Genomic DNA, 17,742 nt, shown 5'->3' with positions numbered 1-17,742 from the left:
AAATCATGTTTTGTTTAATTGTTTGATTCATGAACATATAAATGTACCTCTACTGATGTGGAGCAATAACAAAAACCATTCATTACTAGCAATAAAAGCAATACTCTGGCTCCTTAAAAATGCTTTTGCTTTTGTCTGAGATGAGTCTATCCGACTAATAACAAAAGAGGATGTCGTCTTTTTTAAAAAAGAAGTGTTGAGAATAGTAAGTGGATTTTGACATATGATGAGAATGAATCAGCGGGATGGATGCTCAAACAAAACCCAGCCTCAGGTATTAAAATGTTGCAGATCGTATCATGTGGGATATAAAAGGAAGAAAAGACCTATGGTTGTGCAGTTGTGACAACCAAGAGGCTGTCCTGTCCCTAGAGGTAATATAAGCCACTCAGATGAGCTCACAAGAGTGCTGCTCCAGGCTCCAATCACCTTCAAGAAGCAGGATGAGCTATTGGAGGGAACACAGGAAAAGAGGGGGGTGAGTTCTGCCTCAGGGAGAGAGCAGTGACAGCTCAGGTCTGACTCAGGAAAAAAAGCAGGCAGAGTGGAGCATTGCTTTGCCTGACAGTCTGGCAGATTGGTTCAGCTTTATCTTCCGGGAAGGGGTAGTATGGTATGGATAGAATCCTGTGTGTGAGAAAGGATCCAACCTAGTGGATAGTCAGTAAAAATCTGTTTGGACCCAAAAGTATTATAGAAAAGTCAGAGAGAAAAGTCATAACCAGTTTAGTGCTTCATCCAAGTTTCTAAATTGTTTACCTGGAAACCTGTGCTGCTGGTTTGTTTGTTTTTAAACCAAAATAAACAAATCACAATCCTGATCAGGAAAGCTTAAACTGAGCTATGTGCGGGAGGGAGGGAGTATTCAAATAGGCATGAGTTCATCAAGTGCTAGAGATAATAGTCTAGACTCTAAAGCAGTGGTGGCGAACCTTTGGCACTCCAGATGTTATGGACTACAATTCTCATCAGCCCTCTCCAGCATGGCCAATTGGCCATGCTGGAAGGGGCTGATGGGAATTGTAGTCCATAACATCTGGAGTGCCAAAGGTTCGCCACCACTGCTCTAAAGGTTATAGAGAGAACTGAGCAAATAGTTCAAGAACCCAACAGTAGCAGGGGAAAAAACTTAAATAAGCAGCCAGTAGGAATGAACCATGGCCTTAGCTGTCTCTGCATTAATGCACAGAGTATTGGAAATAAACAAGATGAACTTGAACTCTTAACATGGCAAAGTAAATATGATATAATAGGCATCACTGAAACCTGGTGGGATGAGTCTCATGATTGGAATGTAACAAATTGAGGGATATAACCTATTTCAGAGAAATGGGTCAACTAGGAAAGGAGGAGGAATAGTATTATACATCAGGGATGAATACACCTGTGAGCAGGTGCATGAATTAAATCCTGGAAGCCAGGTTGAGAGAATCTGGGAAAAAAGTAAGGGGGAGAGAAACAACAGTGATCTCATTGAGGGGGCCTATTACAGACCCACAAGCCAGACTGAAGAGCTGGATGATACCTTCCTGGAACAGATGACCAAACTTTTAAAAAGGAGAGAAGTAGTAGTGATGGGAGATTTCAATTATCCTGATATTTGTTGGCAGTCAAACTCTGCCAAGACTTGTAAGGTCTAACAAATTCGCCACTTGCTTTGCAGACAGTTTCATGGTCCAAATGGTGAAAGAGGCAACAAGGGAATGGGTTATTTTATATCTGCTCCAAACCAACAATGATGATCTGGTCAAAGGGGTGGAAGCAGTAGGATCCAGCAGTGGCGTAGGAGGTTAAGAGCTCGTGTATCTAATCTGGAGGAACCGGGTTTGATTCCCAGCTCTGCCGCCTGAGCTGTGGAGGCTTATCTGGGGAATTCAGATTAGCCTGTACTCTCCCACACACGCCAGCTGGGTGACCTTGGGCTAGTCACAGCTCTTCTGAGCTCTCTCAGCCCCACCTACCTCACAGGGTGTTTGTTGTGAGGGGGGAAGGGCAAGGAGATTGTAAGCCCCTTTGAGTCTCCTGCAGGAGAGAAAGGGGGCTATAAATCCAAACTCTTCTTCATCCTTAGAAGAAGAAGAGTTGGATTTATATCCCCCCTTTCTCTCCTGTAGGAGACTCAAAGGGGCTTACAAACTCCTTTCCCTTCCCCCCTCACAACAAACACCCTATGAGGTAGGTGGGGCTGAGAGAGCTCTGAAGAACTGTGACTAGCTCAAGGTCACCCTAGGAGTGCAGAATCATATCTGGTTCACCAGATAAGCCTCTGTCACTCAGATGGAGGAGTGGGGAATCAAACCTGGTTCTCCAGATTAGAACCCACCTATTCTTAACCACTACACCACTAGGAATACCAGACTACTTCAAATGAATTCAGATTTCCAGGGCCTGATGAACTACATCCCAGGGTATTAAAAGAACTGGCAAAAGTAATCTCAGAACCACTTGCAATAACCTTTGACAATTCCTGGAGAACAGGAGAGATCCCAACAGACTAGAGGAAGGCTAATGTTGTCCCCACCTTCAAAAATGGAAAAAAAGAGGACCCAAATAATTACCACCTAGTCAGCCTGAGATCAATACTAGGAAAGATTCTAGAGCAGATCATCAAACAGACAGTCTGTAAGCACTTGAAAGAAAATGCCATGATCACTGAAAGTCAGTAGGGGTTTCTCAAAAACCTGTCATGCTAGACTAATCTTTTTTTATATAAGAGTGACAAGTTTGGTAGAAAAGAAAATACTGTGGATGTAGCATATCTTTACTTACGGGAGGGCTTTGACAAATTCCTCCATGGTATTCTTGGAAGCAAACTGATAAAATGTGGGCTAGACAATGCTGCTTCTAGATGAATTTGTAATTGGTTGACTGACCTAACCCAATGGGTACTCACCGATAGCTCATCTTCATCCTGGAGGAGACTAGTGGGGTGCCACAGAGTTCTGTTCTGGGCGCAGTGCTGTTCAATATTTTTATCAATGACTTGGATGATGAAATAAAGGGCCTGTGAATCAAATTTACAGATGACACCAAATTAGGAGGGGTACCCAATACCCCAGGGGACAGGGTCAGAATTCAAAATGACCTGGACAGATTAGAGAGCTTGATCAAACTAAAATTCATTTCAATAGGGATAAATGTAAGATACTACACTTAATCAGCAAAAAAAATATATGAAATCCATAGATATAGGATGGGTGACACCTGACTTGACAACAGTACATGTGAAAGGGATCTGGGAATCTTAGTAGACCACAAACTGAACATGATTCAGCAGTGTGATGCGCCAGCCAAGAAAATTAATGCAATTCTGGGCTGCATCAATAGGGGTATAGTGTCCAGATCGAGGGATGTAATAGTACCACTCCATTCTGCACTGGTTGGACCTCACCTGGAATGCAAGTCAAGTAGGATGTTGACAAGCTGGAACGGGTCCAGAGGAGGGTGACCAAAGTGGTAAAAAGTCTTTATTCCATGCCCTATGAGAAGCAACTTAGGGAGCTTGGTATGTTTAGAATGGAGAAAAGAAGGTTAAAGGGTGACATGATAGCCATGTTTAAATATTTGACGGGATGTCATGTTGAAGATGGAGAAAGTTTGTTTTCTGCTATTCCAGAGGCTAGGACAAGGAGTAATGGATTTAAGGTACAGAAAAAGAAATTCCACCTACACGTTAGGAAGAACTTCCGAACAGTAAGGGTTGTTCAACTGTGGAATACATTACCTTGGGGTAGGGGGTGGGGGCTGAGTGGAGTTTCCTTCTTTGGAGGTTTTTAAACAGGCTGAATGGACATCTGTCAAGGGTGAATTGATTGTGTCTTCCTGCATGGCATGGGGTTGGACTTGATGGCTTTTGTAGTGTCTTCTAACTCTATGATTCTATTATTCTTAGTTGTTTATATATTAATCCAGCCTCAGTGATCTCATTAATCTCCTTGTGTGCCACAAAATCTATTTCACAGCTATGAACCGAAAGCCTATATACTCAGTACTTATAGGAAATTTGGAAACTGTGGGGAAGGTTTATAGTTCAAAATTAACCTAAATCCCAATAACCTTAGGCAGCTGCATGTGTCCCTCTCAGTAGGCAGAAAACACGGCTTGCCACAGGAGTCTAATTATCTTCCTGGAGAAAACAGATCAGAACTACGGCCTGAATTCCTCCAGGGTTCAAATGCCAGTTAATTGAGAAAATGAAATGAATTAAGATAGTGAATTAAGGCAGAATACATGTAGAGACCCAGATGAGTTCCTTAGTAAAAAAAAATTGATTTAAGAAATTTAAATCAATTTATTTAAGAAATTTTAATCAATTTCTAACTGTCTGTGAGAAATATAAATTAAAAGAATGTCAAAATGCTTTCAATGGGACAGCCACTAACCCAAGCGATAGAGTCGAACAAATTGGCAATCAGGGAAATTTATTCATCCAGGCTTTGCACTATTCTTGGTACGGAGTGTTCAGAAACAGTTCCTTTTTTATTAGGATGTTATTACTCATCAGGACTGAAGTCTTGGGAAGGTAACCAACAGCTGCTGTAAGACTTACTTCATTTCATGTCTTAAACCGGCTGGAGAGTTCCCAGCTGGAGTTGGGACTTTTCAAAGATGCAGGCCATTCTGTTGCCATCCAGAGTGTCTTACAAATCAAAGGTGCACTCTGAAGACACCTGAGTCTGAATCTGGGACCTTCTGTGTGGAAGGCAGATGCTCTACCTCTGAACCACAATCTGTCCCCACTAATAGACAGGCAAACTAGCATTGTTTCCACTTGTTCCATCCTCCTCTTTCTCAAACCAGTTGGAGCTCATGAACCCCCTGTTTGTTTTATTCATAATATGGGAAGGGGGATGAAAGCATTCTCTTTAAAAGCCTAGACCTAGAACAAATACATGCCAACAGTCACCTTTCAGATTGGGTAAACAAGCAGGGCTTTTTATAGTAAGTAGGCCAAGGCAGGGAGAAAACGAACACACCAATCTTACTGCTAACATTCACTCTGCTGAGAATGACAAAGACAAGCAAGCAGGCACTTAAAAGCTGGGATAAAAGTTTAGGTCAGGGGTAAAATATCATCAATATGCAGATAAAATCCAACTGTTATAATTTGTCTATATATCTATACCCTGCTATTTTTTCTCAATGCAGGTCCAACTTGGGTTACAAATTTTTTCTCCCCTGTTTCATTTTATCTTTATACAATTACCCTGTAAGGTAGGTTAAGCTGAGAGAGACTGGTTCATGGTCACCCAGCAAAATTCCATGCCAGAGTAGGGACTTAAACCTGGATTTCCTGGATCCTAGTTCAAAACTCTAACCATGGTGCCACACTGTTGACAATTGTTTACCACTACATCGCACCATTTACCAGGCTTAGTGGTCACAACTCATACTGCTTGGCAAGTGTGACCAAATGGATGATGGTGAAGTTGTTGCAAGTGAATCTAGGTAGATCCGTTTTGAAGCCCGGTGACACTACCTTGTAAGGGAAGGCGGGGCTGAGAGAGTTCCGAAGAACTGTGACTTGCCCAAGGACACCCAACAGACTTCATGTGTAGGTGCAGGGAAACAAATCCAGTTCACCAGATTAGAGTCCACCACTCATGTGGAGGAATGGGGAATCAAATCTGGTTCTCCAGATTAGAGTCCACCACTCTTAACCACTACATCATGCAAGAGCAATCATCATTCATGTTCTTCAAACCTTCGAGACAAGTTACTGTTTTGTGGTCTGCTTTGGAGTGCCCTTGAAAACAGTTCAGAAGATGCTGCTAATGGTAGATATGGGTGGCTGCCTGCCTGCTGAGAATAGGGACAGATTGGGCCTTTAATTTACTGGGGAAGTTCCTTGGGATCTACAATCCTGGAGAACTCCTGGCAGTTGGAAAGAAACTGTTTACTGGAATGCTTTTTGCACATTGAAACATCACAGCACATTACAGTACAATAGGCAGCATTATTTCACTTATGCATGTTGTCATATAGCCCCATGGGAATCCCAGATTCCCCTTCCTCCACAGACCTGTTGTTGATGCTTTCTGCTTAGCAATCAGCTTAGGTAAGGAAAAAGTAAACAAATTACAGTATCATCCTATGCAGAGCTTCACTATTCTAAAGCCATTCACTTCCATTTAAGATTGCACTGTTAATGGTCAGCTAGTAAATATAAACACTGTATTTTTTTAAAGTTCTATAATTTTGGTGTTTAAATAGTGATAATTAAATTACTATAAAATCTTGCATCGATTTTATTCAAGATTCCTAGTTATCAGACAAATTGCTAGAGGCATAGCATAAAAGATGCTCAGTTTGCATATATGTTTAGCAGTGCAAGGTCACAATGCCCTTCTGGAAAAAATGTCTCTTGATGCCTACATTTAATTAAAGTTCAAGAATTTAAGTCTTGGCCAAATTCCAACAACATGGACTTTGACTTTAGGCCACTATAGGTAGCTAGCAAAGGGACTTGCAACAGCCAAAAGACTACTTTTAATAGACTAAAATTCCAAGTCTGTCCTATCAGTTTACTCATAGCTAAACCAGATGGCAGACTGAAAAAGCTAAAAAGAAAATAGTTTATCAGAACTGCAATAAAGTACTTCCTGCAAAATATGGACTTAGTTATCACAGTCATTGGAAGAAATTATTTTTAAATAGTACATCATTCTAGGGTTTTCAAAACAAGGAAAATTTGGAACTGCATAGAGGTATGAGATTGTAATTTGCACACTGCTGCAACACACCTGTGTCCTTTCCTTGTGTGCATGTAAACACTTTGTTGTGTAGAGTCACATTCCTTGCTGTATAGTGCCATCGTAAGCAAGTCTTCTGGGAATCCTACTCAGATCTGTTTAGTAGTGCTTCCTCCCATGAAAGTGTTCTGAGGACTGTAGTGTTAGAAGCCTAGACTGAGTGGGAGAAAATCCTCAGAACTAGGACTATGACAGCCTCAAAACAGAACATAAAGCAGAATGTGCTTCCATGCAAAAGGCATCATAGAAGGCAACAAATCTGTCCCTTTTTAGGATGGGGAATTAGTGAGATCAGACCCTGCATTGCAAGGGAGGGTAACCACAGATCTTTGCCACCTGAGTTTATGAAGATTTTTGTCCTTTAGAAATCCACAGGAGTTAGAAAGAAAAGTTTAACTGGAAAATAAAATAAGTGGAAAATAAAATAATAAATGTACACACACACAATGGTCAAGCAAAAACACATGGAGAAGTTTTAACAGTCCTAGGATTTAGAAAGAGGTGAGGGGATAGGTCTGAAATACAGTAGGTTGTTGTGGGAAGGAGTAGGTCCAGAAGCCGAGTTGAATTCCAAGAGGGATAGAGCAGTTGGCACACAATGCAACCACATGTGAAATGAGCAAACATTTTTTAAGATATCAAGCAGGACTTGCTTTTCAAAATGTATTGTCTGTAGAGATCTACCTCTGTTGGAAGAAGTGCAAAGTTTTTGTATATTGAAAAATGGTTAGAGGCTGATTAGCTTATGGCAACTACCTCCCTTTCTAAACTCTCACTTGTTCCAATAGTATATGGAATAGACAACAGATATTCTGAATAGACACCAGATAGTCAAGGAGTGTCACTATTGCCACATATCCAAAAATACACAAGGTACCAAGATTCAGTGTACTAAAACAACCATTTCTGAAAGCAATCCAAATGAAAAGTTGTCCATACTTTACTTTGACCTCCTAAGCAAAGTTATTCCTTTATAAGCCCACAGAATTCTCTGGACTTAGAAGGGTACAAGTGGGAACTCGCAAAACTCACAGGGTGTGTGTGTATGGGGGGGGGGGAACCAGTGGTGGGATTCAGAAGGTTTGCACCACTTCGGCAGAACCAGTTGTTAAAATGGTGCTTGTAAACAACCAATTGTGACATTATTTGAATTCCACCACAGGAACCGGTTGTTAAATTATTTGAATCCCACCACTGGGGGTGAGGGGACACTTTAGAATTTGATATATACTCTTAGGATGCCATTGTTAGTACCCAGTGATTCACAAAATATAGCGTTTAAAGAAAGTTTTAAATGCAAACTGCACAATTTTACAGTTCCTGGCTGAATTCCCTCCCTTCCAGACCAGCTAAAATGTGAAAGGTTGTATTTGCATGTTCTAGAAACAATACATTCTTCTCTGAAATACAGCTTTCCCCATTTTATCACTGGTAAAGAATACCTCTCCTCCATTCTATTGAAAAAAACACACGTTTTCTGTCTCTTAATTGGAGTCAGTGAAGTGGCAGGAACAAATGGGCTGTGGGAAGAAAGAAATCTCTTCCTTCCCAGAGAAATAAACATGAAAACAATTATTAATCCTTTCATTTTGGGAGTTCTTCAGTTTTAGACAGAACGAGATACCGCATTTACTCTCTGCCATATACCAGTGGAAGTGGCTGGTTTCATTCTCCAAATCCCCTTTGGAGTTGCTGAATTTCAAGTTAGGTTATATTTAGCTCCATACCATTGCTACCTGACATTCTGTCAAGTGATCAAGGCTCTGTCAAACAATTATTGTGCAGAAGATAAAGGATGCTTCAATAGCTTTTTTGCCCTCAAACATTGTGACACCTTACTCTTCAAGATACAGGTACAAAAGGACAGCTACTACCACCAATTAGAAGATTTACAAGTTTGCAACCTCCAACCAAATAAGCCTAATATAACCAAGCAGTGTGGCAGAATGTTTCAAACACCTTACTTGTGCATTTCCCCCCTGTTTCCACACAACATCATCCTACATTCATGCCCCAACCACAGTTTGCTCTTCCCCTAAAAAGAAATACTTTTTTAAAACCTGAAAAAAGAGGCTTTTCTCTACATGGCATTACTGGAGTGTTCTTTTCAGCGTGCCTGGGATGATAGGTATGCGGAGGGTTTCAATTAGAAGAAATACCTCCAATTCTCCTTCCTCCCCCACTATTAAGTCTCAGCTGACTTATGGCACCCCCTTAGGGTTTTGAAAGCAAGAGACAGTCAGAAGTGGTTTGCCATTGCCTGCCATTGTCTGCCTTGGGTAGCAACCCGAGACCTCGTTGGTGGGTAACCTTGGGCAAGTCACAGTTCTACAGAGCTCTCTAAGCCCCACCCACCTCACAGGGTGTTTGTTGTGGGGGGGGGAAGGGAGAGGAGATTGTAAGCCCCTTTGAGTCTCCTTACAGGAGAGAAAGGGGGTATAAATCCAAACTACTACTACTACTCCTCTTCTTCTTTTCAAGTACTAACATGGATAGTGTGTGTGTGTGTGTGTGTGTGTGTGTAATATTCAATGAGTGTGTGTGTATGGGGGAACCCTACTGTGCATGTAGTTCTAGCCATTGGAGCTCTTTGCAACAGAGAGTACACTAATTCCAAATTCAAAACTATTACTAGGAGTGTGTGTATGTGTGTGTGTGTGTGTGTGTGTGGGCAGGAGGGGTGCTTGCTACAGTCTAGCTAATCTCTAAAGCAGCCTTCAGTTGCGACATCACAGATCACTGACAAGACAGGGGAAAGAAGTAGGGCCAGCCTTCCTTTCTTAAGCCTGTAGCGCAAACCTGATGACCATAAACTATGAGGCAGATCCGGCTAAAGGACTCTGTAATTCGTTGCATGCTCATTGTCCTCCAGAAGATGTGGAATGTTGTAAACATGCGGGGGTGGTGGGGGGGAGGACACTGAAAAGAGACAAAAAAAGTTAGCCTGCTCAAGCCCCAAAGAGTTCATAATATCACAGATGGGGAATCTTTTATAGCTTACTAGCTGTACCCGGCCAAGCGTTGCTGTGGCAAATTTCCTCCTAATCACAGTCTGCAACCCACACAGATGTCCATGCAGGTCCAATGATCCCCAGCATAGCCTTTTGGGCTGGTCAAATAGAACCCCTCTTTCCCTTTTCAACAGCAGATTGGATTCACAATGTTGTATTATGGTTTGTAGTTCGTTTAGTAGAATTCAGGGATGGTCCAACACCGGCTGGGACTGACAGTTCAGACCTAATTTACCTTGGAGTATGCAATGGCAGAGCCTGGTATCAGCAGCCGTTATCTAACCACTCCTCAAAGGTCAGGGCAAACCCAACGTTACTTCAGAGATCTCAGATTAGAACTACCTGCCCAGCTCCCTTCTCCCCGTATGAGTTGGGTTGTCCACCAACGGGGCTTCTTGTGAAGGGAGCCTTGCAGATCTGGCTGGCCTAATTTCCGAAGGGAGTAGGAGTCCCTGCAGACAGGTATTCTGTTGCGAGTTAGCATCTGTCCAAGTGCTTGGTGGACTGAGGGTGAGAGGGCAGTTGTGAGAGTGTTCACTGTGTTGGACTGTATGGGGTGATGATGTGCAAACAGTGTAGGAGAATCACTTTGCCTAATATTACCTAAAACCTAAATATTACCTAAATATTACCTAAAACCTAATGTGCACATGTGTGTTGTGAAATTGTCACGCACATCCAGCCATGTGATCGTGTGAAGTGGTGGGTGACTGTGGCTGCACTGAGATGTGTGGCTGGAGAAGGGAAACAGAGTCTGCCTTCCTGACCTCTGTGTCTCCGTCCCCAAGGCACGCAGTTCCCAGTAATGTGTGAGGTAGAGCAGGCCATGCAGCATGTGGTGGGGAGAATGCTCCTGTGGCCTAACTTGCAGGACCTCCTTCCAATTAGAAACTAGGAACATTTCCCTACCGGAAAAGTTAAACACAAATACAGTAGAATACAGTGTGTGTGGACTGCTGTGGCTAGGCTTTTACTACGTACCATGCTGCAGAAAAACCAATGTACTCTCTGATTACTTGCCATACAGGGGGAAAACCTGTTGCAGCATTCGTCTCTGTACTCATTGTAAGCACAGTCTGAAGAATGAATGTATTTGGCTAGCCCCCCCGCAAATATGTACAATGGCTATGTATATGTGAACTGGTTTTATGATTCTGCCAATGATGCTGCGCTCAAGGCAGTTAAAATCTCTAGTGGAAGTTTTTTTTCATTTCCAACGGAGTCTGTTCGTTATCCTGGATTAGAATATATAATTAGCAGTGCAATTACTTATTACTTATACAATGGCTTCAATGGTCATGATGAGCATGGTCTGAAGAATGCCAGTCCGTGCTGTAAGAGGTTTGTATTCCTAAGGCTTGGTGAGACACCAGAGTGGGGTAGATTATGCGTTCTGAGGTAATATTTCATTCAGGGAGAAGGCCAGGAGGTGAGGGCAGAGGCTTCATGTGTAAGTGTGATTGTATTCTAGATAATAGGTTGAGAGTGCTTTTGTATTTCATTTCTGTCTGGCCAGTACCTCTAGAGCAGCCATTCTCAACCAGGGTTCCGTGGTACCCTGGGGTGCCGTGAGCATGTCCCAGGGGTACCGCGGCAACACTACCGCCCCCCCTCATTTTTGTGGTGTCTCCCACCGGCGCCAGCAAGTTCATGGGGCAGGCCCATGGGGCAGGGCCTGCCACAAGATCAGCAGCCACCCCCCCCAGTGCTTCCCTTCACCCTGGGAGGGGAAGGTGGGGTGTGTGGCAAGCAGGGGCAATGGGAGGGGAAGGTGGAGGGTGGCGGCAGGGGTACCGTGAGATATATTTTTTTATTTTTTATTTTATTTTTCAATTTCTATACCGCCCCATCCCCGGAGGGCTCTGGGCGGTGTACAGCATATTACCCAACATGTACAAGATAAAACGACTAAAACTTATTAAAAGCAGCGATAAAATAGAAAATTAAGCATACTAACTAGAATTGGTTTGCAGAATGGCGTCCGACGATTCCATTTCAAACCCTCTTTCAGGGGAGGGAAGCGCAACCAGTCCCAGGATGACAGAGGCACAGATGTAGAGGCCGGGGGAGGGGGGGCACCATCAACGGCTGGTTCCTCCAAAAGCCCGGCGGAACAGCTCTGTCTTGCAGGCCCTGCGGAATTCAGTAAGGTCCCGCAGGGCCCGGACAGCTGGCGGAAGAGCGTTCCACCAGGCTGGGGCCAGAGCCGTAAAGGCTCTGGCCCCAGAGTGAGGTCAAGGGTACCCTGACCTCGAAAAGGTTGGCAAACACTGCTCTAGAGAAATGCTGCATGCTTGGGTTGCCTCAGCTTCTCTCGTGTTTGTTGTGTTCTAAAGTAATATTTATGCAATCTGAAGTATGCATTCTGAGGTGATATTTCATTCAGGGAGAGGGCCAGGAGTCAGTGAGGGAGCAGAGGGACGACAGAAGCTGAATTAGGGTTAGGGTTAAGACAGAATTTTAATTTATTCAGTCATAAATTGTTCCCAAAATTGTAACAAAAACTAAATTAAATAAAAATAGGTTAGGGTTAGGGTTAAGGCAAGGGCACAGGCTAATGCTTGCCTTAGTGTTATGTTGAGTTCTAGGGCGCAGTCCGAGAATAGAGCTATGGTCAGTTTTAGGTTTCGGGTTTTTGTTACAATTTTGGGAACAATTTATGACTGAATAAATTAAATAAAAATAAAAAAGTTAGGATTAGGGTTCAGGCAAGGGCAAGGGTTAAGGCAAAACCCCAAAAGCTGAAACTGACCATAGCCCTATTCTCGGACTGCACCTTGGAACTCAATGTAACACTAAAGGAAGCCAGAGCCCCTTCCCTTCCCTTAAGTGGGGAAAGGGCCCTTATTTGGCCTCCACCTGCTGTGGCTGGAGCACTTGGCTGGCTGACTGGAGAGAGGTGCGTCGTCGGAGTTGTAAGGGCGTTATAATGGCATTGTAACAGTGTCAAAATGGCGTTATAAAGGCGCTTTCATGGCTTTATAACGGCGCTATAGCTGCATCATAAAGGCGCTGTCATAGAGTTATAACGGCGTTATAACGGCGTTATAACGGCGCTATAAAGGTGCTATAATGGCGTTATAATGGCATTGTAACGCCATTATAATGTGGGGAAAGGGGGGAAAGTGCCCTTATTTGGCCTCTTCCTGCTGCAGCTGGAGCACTTGGCTGGCTGGCCGGAGAGCTGCGTTGTCGGAGTTGTAACGGTGTTATAACGGCGTTTTAACAGCGTTGTAATGGCGTTATAATGACGTTATAACGGCATTGTAACGCCGTTATAATGTGGGGAAAGGGGGGAAAGTGCCCTTATTTGGCCTCTTCCTGCTGCAGCTGGAGCACTTGGCTGGCTGGCTGGAGAGCTGTGTCATCGGAGTTGTAACGGTGTTATAACGGCATTGTAACGGTGTTGTAATGCCATTATAACGAGGTTATAGAGCCGTTATAATGCCATTATTTTTTATTTATTTTATTTTTTATTTTATTATTTGGTTTTATAACCCGCCCTATCCCCGAAGGGCTCTGGGCGGCGTACAACAAAGGTAAAATCACAGATCGACTAAATACAGTCAAAACCAAACAATTAAAATCCAATATAATAAATTACTAACTTACTAGCTCCCCATTTAAAACAGCGGTTGATACAAGATTAAAATCGAATCGGGCGCCCAGCAAACCCATTTTTAAACCCTCCCTAAATGGGAAGACTGCTGACTCCATCAGTAAAGATGCGAACAAACAAGGATGGGAGGAGGGGCACCATCAACGGCTGGTTACTCCAAAGGCCCGGTGGAACAACTCTGTCTTACAGGCCCTGCGGAATTCACCAAGGTCCCGCAGGGCCCGGACAGCTGGAGGGAGAGTGTTCCACCAGGCCGGGGCCAGGGCCATAAAAGCCCTGGTCCACGTGGAGGCCAGCCGTATCATTGAGGGGCCGGGGACTACCAGCAAATTGGCCTCTGCTGAACGCAGAGGCCGAGTGGGGACATATGGGGTAATGCAGTCCCGGAGGTACAGAGGTCCCAGGCCGCGTAAGGCCTTAAAGGTCAAAACCCATACCTTGAAGATGATTTGGAACTCGACTGGAAGCCAGTGTAAGCGGCGCAACACAGATTGGATGTGATCCCGAAAGGGGCCCCTGTGAGCAATCGAGCCGCTGCATTCTGGACCAGTTGTAACTTCTGAATCAACCGCAGGGGAAGGCCCGCGTAGAGCGAGTTACAATAGTCTAACCTGGAGGTGACCGTTGCATGGATAACAGTGGCTAGGTCCGCTTGGGAGAGGAAGGGAGCCAGCCGCCGGGCCTGACGAAGATGGAAAAAAGCAGTCCGGGTTGTAAGGGCCACCTGGGTCTCCATTGAAAGAGACGAATCCAGGTGGACCCCCAGGCTGCGGACAGAGGAGGTCGGCGCCAATGAGACCCCCTCCCACACCGGCGGCTGAAAATTCCCAACCACCCCCCCCGTGGCCAAGCCAGAGAATCTCCGTCTTCGATGGATTCAGTTTTAACCTGCTCTGTAAACCAACCAGCAACCGCCTCAAACAATGCTGTAGAGCCGCAGGGGCGGCGACCGCTCCCCTCCATCGACAGAATGAGCTGAGTGTCATCAGCGTACTGGTGACAGGTCAGCCCAAAACTCCGTACCAGCTGAGCAAGGGGTCGCATATAGATGTTAAATAACAGCGGGGACAGTAGCGCTCCCTGAGGCACCCCACAATGAAGTAGGGACCGTCGAGAGGCTTGGTCCCCGCACCACACTTGCTGACTCCGGCCCCGGAGAAACGAGACAATCCATTGAAGGACAGTGCCCCGCACCCCGGAAACGGCCAGGCGGTGGGCCAAAAGATCGTGGTCGACCACATCAAACGCTGCGGTAAGATCTAACAATACCAGCAGCGCCGATCCGCCTCGGTCAAGCTGCATACGGAGTGTATCTGTGACGGCGGTGAGAACAGTCTCCGTCCCATGCCCAGCACGGAAGCCGGACTGGAAGGGGTCGAAAGCCGATGCGTCATCCAGGAAACCCTGAAGCTGCTCCAACACCACTCTCTCAATTACCTTCCCCAGAAAGACACTTGGCTAGCTGGCCGGAGAGCTGCGTCATCGGAGTTGTAATGGTGTTATAACGGCGTTGTAACAGTGTTGTAATGCCATTATAACACTGTTATAGCGCCGTTATAATGCCATTATAATGCCGTGTCAGTGCCGTTATAACTTGGTGACAGCGCCTTTTTAACGGCGTTATAACGGCGTTATAACGGCATTGTAAAGCCGTTATAATGTGGGGAAAGGGGGGAAAGGGCCCTTATTTGGCCCCCACCTCCTGCGGCTGGAGCACTTGGCTGGCTGACCGGAGTGCTGAGTTGTCGGAATTGTAACGGCATTATAATGGTATTGTAATGGTGTCGTAAAGGCGTTATAAAGGGGCTTTCACGGCTTTATAACGCGCTATAACGGCATCATAAAGGTGCTGTCATGGCGCTATAACAATGGGAATAATTTATGACGGAATAAATTAAATAAAAATAACAAGTTAGGGTTAGGGTTTGGCTTGCCTTTGAGTGCTTCTTGAACAGCAGCAGTGTGATCCTTGCCTCTCTGATGGCTTGATCTGACAAGAGACAGTAGTTGTAGTACATTTCCATGCTATAGTTGAGTTGCCAGCTTAAGTGAGAATGTGAGCTGGTTCGAAACCATTAAGTGCTATCCCAAGATCTATCCTGTACACTAAATAAGCTGGCTTTTGTCACCAAAATACTGGATTAGTCATCAACATTTCCCCAATAGACCAGTTGGTTTTCAGTGGGCGGGTGATGCTCAAACTGAGTGCCCCAAAGCTACATACTAACCATTGGACATTTTTTCATCTTGCAATATTTATCAGCATACAATCTACAGCACTAAATATTTTAATTTCCCTTAAGACTCCTTTGGTAAAGATCTGTTGGGTTCAAATAGAAGTCAAATATTGATGTATTTCGATATCAGTGGGTCTGAGCTGACAAGTAAGAGGCATTAGAAGAGCTGTAAAAATAAATTGGTTGGATGTCTATTTATAGGCCAAGACAGGGGGAACTGGCAGAATTAAAGGTCCAGAATTATTAAAATAAGGAAAGTCACTCATTATGTAAACATATATTGGAACTTAAGCACATACGGTCACTGGGCAGAACATGGGCAGTATACTCTACCACAGCTTGGTACCAAATGATAATCTCTGCTAATGGGAAGGGTGGCATGGTTTCTGCTGAGTCCCCCCTCCCATTATAGACTACTGGTATACAGTGGGGGTCCTCTGTTCTCCAGGAGTAGCAGTTTGGAGAGATCAGTGCACTGCAGTGGGAGAAAGAGGCAGGGAAGTGCCATTTCTCTTCTGTTGGAGATTATCATGGGTGTCGAATCCAATGGCTATAGATTTAGGGTAACGGCTACAAGCAACTGGATGGCACAATACTATTGCCACCCTGAACAACAAACCCAAGACCAAACTGAAGTAAAATCTTGGGAAAGATTATTGTTTAAAATAAAGTAATTTAGTACAATCACTGCAGTCAATTGGAACAGGTGCTACAGACAGAGCTCATTTACAGTTACCATGGTAACCACTTCGACTAAGACATAACTAAGTACCATGTCAATTAATCTTAAACAGCTTCAGACAAGCAAGCAGACACATTAGGTGTTTGTTCTATATTGTGACTGTGTTTCACAGAAGGCAGCAGTTTGTACTGAAGACTTTTCCATCCTCCTACATCTTCACTCAGCTGTGCCCTATTTCCTTGGAATTTGTAGTGTACTGCCAGACCAGTGACCAATTCTTAAGAACTGTTTTCATAGTTCACCAGTCTTGCATCTAGGGGAAAGCCCCCTTTTAAGTGCTCGAGGCTACAAAACAAGCTGGCCTGATGCCCCTGATGGAATTTTGGCTCCCTTTTTTTTTTTTTTTTTACCAAAGAGTGATTTTGTGAGCCTGATGAAACCACAGAACCCAAGCAGATTGGTCCTCACTCTGCTGCTCTCAAGGTTGGCTTCTGTTGATGGATAACAAATACTTCGTGTCATGCTTAATATGTGATGCTCATGCATATTTCAGTAATCTGAATGACTCATTAGTGTCTCCTCATATTGACTATATCAACCAACACTATGCTTATTAGACCTTTCTTTGTACAAAATTTTATTGACATACACTGTGTAACTTGCTTTGAATCTCTGAGAAAGATGTATCATTCACTAAATGATGACAACCCCTCCAAGTTATCAGAGTAGTAATAACTACAACAGGAGTACTCAAACTTCAGCAACTTTAGGGACCCCCATTTAATCTTTTTGTTCAGACCCCAAGCCTACCCCTCATTCCTCAGCAGTGCCTGCCACACACTGGACAGGCACCCTTGTGTGTAAGCTGCACACGTCCCATGGAGGTCTCCATCCTCTAGTGTCCACAAACGCTAATGAAGGCCACACCAGCTACACTTTAATGCAAATAAAACACATGTACTGTCTGTACATGGCCCACAAGGCCAGGTCTCAGAAGGCAGCTGATGTTATAAGGGGCACAACTCAATGTAAGGTGGTGACTCAGAAGTCAATGCAGCTGTTGAGATAGGGAAGCAAAATAAGAAGTCAAGAGTGATTGCATGTGCGGTGCCAGAAATAACAGCTGCTACTTTGCTCGTCCCTTTGCCAGGAGCAGCCAAATACTCCATACAGCTTCCATGCATTCACAACAACGTGCTCCACATCTGTGAAGGAGAGTTTGCTCAGGGAGTTCTTTCTCTCTCACTACATCTGTGATATATGTATGCCAAGAATTCTCTTCCACCTGATTCTCCTCCACATCACTCTTAGAAGCACTGGAAAAGTGGGGTGAACAAAATGTGGGGAGAGCAGAAAATCCCACAGCCAGTGTAATGTTGGACAATGGACTATTGTGTTAGGACTATGGAGCCCCTACGGTTCATATGCTCCCTCTGATTTT

The sequence above is a fragment of the Sphaerodactylus townsendi genome, linkage group LG03 (genome assembly GCF_021028975.2).
Source record: "Sphaerodactylus townsendi isolate TG3544 linkage group LG03, MPM_Stown_v2.3, whole genome shotgun sequence".
NCBI classification, from domain to species: Eukaryota; Metazoa; Chordata; class Lepidosauria; order Squamata; family Sphaerodactylidae; genus Sphaerodactylus; species Sphaerodactylus townsendi.
The sequence above is the reverse complement of the archived record's forward strand: the minus strand, read 5'-3'. Positions refer to the sequence as shown.